This window comes from Olea europaea, unplaced genomic scaffold (genome assembly GCF_002742605.1).
Source record: "Olea europaea var. sylvestris unplaced genomic scaffold, O_europaea_v1 scaffold4971, whole genome shotgun sequence".
Lineage (NCBI taxonomy): Eukaryota > Viridiplantae > Streptophyta > Magnoliopsida > Lamiales > Oleaceae > Olea > Olea europaea.
Window position 1 is genome coordinate 6,204 of NW_019263285.1, and position 3,045 is coordinate 9,248.

Consider the following 3,045-nt stretch of genomic DNA (forward strand, 5'->3'; position numbering starts at 1 on the left):
TACACGAAGTACAATTGGTTATATAACTCCTAAGTTGATTGACAAAATCATTGGAGCTGTCTCATACTAGGCAAATGTTTATAGCTTTGGAATGTTATTGATAGAATGGTAGGTCTAAAAGTAGAAAATACAAAACATTTTAGCCAATTTTTAAACATAAATGCTCTAAAAAATATTCCCCTGATAAAATCTTTGCCCATTAGACTTTCAGTCACCACTATTGCACTAAACGAGGACTACAGACATGGGGAACAGATTTGACCAGCTCTATAGGCTTGCTGAATGCATCCGCTTCTATAAATTTAGTGATTAAAGGATAAATCGTTACCAAACAGTAGTCAATTGAAACAAAATTCTATTTGTGTTTATTACTATTAACTTCTGGTTAGCTGGAAGCACCATTCGATTGTTTGGTAAAATGTGTTTTTGGATGGAAAATTAAAGAAATAAAGTATAAATACCATCCATTGTACTTTGCTCTGTGCATTAAAAATAAATAAATAAATAAATAAATTTGCTATGAGAATGTTTGCAACATCATAGCAGCTAAATTTAAGTATAAGATTTGAACTTTATAAGCTGTAGTATGTATTAGTTTTGTACTATTTATATTATCGGAATGAATTAAAGTTACATTTTTCCAATTCCTCAGCTTTGATTCTTTTATGCTTGTTCAATATCATGCCCAAATTTTTATACTTTGGCATTTAATTTTTCAGCCAACATGCATTGGTATCAATCACTTTCAACATACTAGATTCGAATGAATTGGACATTATTGAAGAAGAAAAATATATAAATATCTTTAGAGTTTAATATTAATCGTAGAAGATTAATTAACTAACAAGTTGTTACAGTCGAAAAAAATGCATGTAAACATGTATATCAATGCATTACTCTTTTACATTTTACAAATACTTCTTTATATTATTTATTATGAAATAATAATTATAATGTATGTAATCTAATTTGAAGAATAACAATAATATTTTGGCCTCCAACTATTGTTTTCAGCCTTTGAACATTTAGTACTAGCGGAAGAATTCTCTAATGTTATAACACCACAAATCTTATAATCAAAACTATTACTCGCAAACCCAACAACCACTCCTATTGTTGTAATTTGATCGGAAGATTATGACAATACTGAAATAAACAAGAACAAAATAAAGAATATAAATATTTACGTGAAAACCCAAGACGGGAAAAAAACCACAAGCAGAAAAGGAGAAATTCACTATAATAAATAGCAATTGTGTTTACAACAAGATCCCAATGCTCTCAACTAATATCTAAAGTTCTTAAAGTGTTGCATAAATGTTATAAACAAATACAAATCGTGACTTATACATATAAAATCCTAGAAACCAAGTTGTAGACGAATAGGACTCCAAAACGCGTTCAAACACGAATATTTGAGAAATACTGTCGCTCAAGCGACAACGACTGACAGCTCCATCGCTCGAGCCGCTAACGGGCGAGAACTTTTTGTTGAGAATATGTTGGTGTTGATAGAGCGGCAAGCTAGTGAGAATGCAGTGATAATTTTCCCATTCCATAAGTTTGATCTCTCTAAAACCAATTCAAATACAACCCCTATACCCACTAGAATTTGGGTCACATTACAACAAATCTTCACATTGAACCAAATTCCAATACAAGGAACTCCGAAGTAAACACTACTCCACCTCTTCCAAACAAGCCCTAATGGACTAAATCAATGAAAAACACCAAGTTCAAGTAATGCTCAAACTTAGCAATGGAAAGTCGTTTTGTCATCATATCAGCGGGATTATCTTTAATATCAATCTTGCTCACTATAATATAACCACGAGCAATTACTTCGCGCATAAAGTGGCAACTCACATCAATGTGTTTAGTCCTTTTACGAAACATCTAATCCTCGATCAGAGAAATAACGCTCTGGCTACTATAAACTGTAGAAATTTGCAAGTCTTCACTGATTTTACCAATTAATCCCCTCAACTACATAGCTTTCTTACATACCTCTATAATAGCCATATATTCGGCTTATGTTGTAAACAAAGCTACTGCATTTTGCAAGTAGCTTTCCAGCTAATAGCACAACCTTCAAGAGTAAACACATACACTGTAAGTGATATCCTTTTATCAAGATCCCCTACATAATCTGAATCTACATACCCAATGACTCAATCTGAATTTCTTCCAAAACGTAAACAAGTATTAGTTGAGCCCTTTAAGTATTTGAATATCCATTGCACTGCTTTTCAATTTTCTTTGCCAGGATTTGTTATGTACCTACTAACTACACTGACTGCATGTGCCAAATCTGGTCTTGTACAAACCATAGTATACATTAATGAACCAACTGTATTCGAATAAGGAATCCAAGACCTATAATCAATGTCTTTATTTGATTGAGGACACAATCTAGATGACAATTTGAAATGGGTAGCTAAGGGAATACCGATAGCCTTAGCATTCAGCATATTGAACCTTTGAAGCACATTCTCAATGTATCCCTTCCGACTCAAATACAATTTGCCATTTTTTATCCCTCAAAATTTCTGTCCCAAGATTTTTCTTTGCTACACCCAAATCTTTCATTTTAAGCTCCTTACTAAGTTGAGATTTCACCTTTCTAACATCTGCTTCATCCTCAGCTGCAATGAGGATGTCATCAACATATAACAACAAATATGTGATCGATTTATCATCTCCCTTTCTGAAGTACACACAACTATTATAATTACTTCTGCTAATCATATGAGTAGTCATGAATGAATCAAACATTTTGTATCACTGTCTTGGCGACTACTTTAGTCCATACAAGGACTTCTTCAACAAGCACACATAGTCTTCATTCCCAGAAACTATAAAACGATATGGTTGTTGCATATAAACGTTCCCTTCAAGTTCTCCATGCAAAAATAATGTCTTGACAACCATCTGTTTAAGTTCCAAGTCATTCTTTGCCACTATCCCAAGTAAAGCCCGAATTGAACTATACTTTACTATTAGTGATAACACATCTGCAAAGTCAACACTTGAAATCTGACTGTA